This window comes from Ursus arctos, unplaced genomic scaffold (genome assembly GCF_023065955.2).
Source record: "Ursus arctos isolate Adak ecotype North America unplaced genomic scaffold, UrsArc2.0 scaffold_12, whole genome shotgun sequence".
Classification (NCBI taxonomy): domain Eukaryota; kingdom Metazoa; phylum Chordata; class Mammalia; order Carnivora; family Ursidae; genus Ursus; species Ursus arctos.
The window spans coordinates 32521263-32522924 of NW_026622786.1; positions in this window are offsets into that span (position 1 = coordinate 32521263).

Consider the following 1662-nt stretch of genomic DNA (forward strand, 5'->3'; position numbering starts at 1 on the left):
CAGGAATACATCTATTTCTTCCAGGTTGCCTAATTTGTTGGCATATGATTGCTCATAATATGTTCTAACAATTACCTGTATTTCCTTGGTATTGGCTATGATCTCTCCCCCTTTCATTTATGATTTTATTAATTTGGGTCCTTTCTCTTTTCTTTTTGATAAGTCTGGACAGAGGTCTGTCAATCTTATTAATTCTTTCAAAGAACCACTTTCTAGTTTTGTTGATCTGTTCTGCTGTTCTTTTGGTTTCTATTTTATTGATTTCTGCTCTAATGTTTATTATTTCTCTTCTCCTGCTTGGTTTAGGCCTTATTTGCTATTCTTTCTCCAGGTCCTTTAGGTGTAAGGTTAGCTTGTGTAATCAGGATTTTTCCCATTTTTTGAGAGCAGCTTGGACTGCTATGTACTTCCCTCTTAGGACCACGTTTGCGGTATCCTGTAAGTTTTGAATTGATGTGTTTTCATTTTCATTAGTTTACATGAATTGTTTAAGTTCTTCTTTAATTTCCTGGTTGACCCATTCATTCTTTATCAGGGTGTTTTTTAACCTCCAAGTGTTTGAGTTCCTTCCAAATTTTTTCTTGTGATTCAGTTTCAGTTTCAAAGCATTGTGGTCTGAAAATAAGCAGGGAATGATCTCAGTCTTTTGGTATTGGTTGAGACCGGATTTGTGACCCAGTATGTGATCTATTCTGGAGAAAGTTCCATGTGCACTCAAGAAGAATGAGTATTCTGTTGTTTTAGGATGGAATGTTCTGTATATATCTGTGAAGTCCATCTGATCTAGTGTGTCATTCAAAGCCCTCGTTTCTTTGTTGCTCTTCTGCATAGATGATCTGTCCATTGCTGTAAGTGGGGTGTTGAAGTCCCGTACTGTTAACGTATTATTATCAATATGCTTCTTTACTTTGGATATTAATTGGTTTATATAATTGGCTGCTCCCACACTGGGGGCACAGATATTTACAATTGTTAGATATTCTTGTTGGATAGACCCTTTGAGTATGATATAGTGTCCCTCTACATCTCTTACTACAGTCTTTGGTTTAAAATCTAATTTGTCTGATATGAGGACTGCTACCCAAGCTTTCTTTTGAGGTCCACTAGCATGAAAAATGGTTCTCTATCCCACCTTCAATCTGGAGGTGTCTTTCGGTTCAAAATGAGTCTTGTAGACTCCATTACTTGTACTTAATGAGTCTTGAAGCGAATCCTCTGTATGTCTCTGTAGAAATGAACTGAATTCTTACATAACTGACTTCTAACAGTTAAAAATAACACCTCAGTCAAAACTTAGTTTTGCTCATGGTCATGTTTCTTATAGAAACATCAGATTCACCAGTAGTACTTACATGTATAAATTCTGGGCCAAAAGAGTCTGGGTTGTTTTTTAATATTTTTTTAAAAGATTTTATTTATTTATTTGAAGAGAGAATGAGAGCACACAGGAGACAGCACAAGCAGGGGGGCGGGAAAGGGAGAAGCAGACTCCCTGCTGAGCAGGGTGCCTGACATAATCTGGGTTGGTTTTTAATCATCACCTCAGGTGATTCTCTTGTACATAAAATTTTGAAAACTACTTCTGAAGAGGCTTGAACTGCCCTACTTCGTTTATGTGAAATTAAATGTCCCATGGTCCATTCAGAACTCTGACACCACATG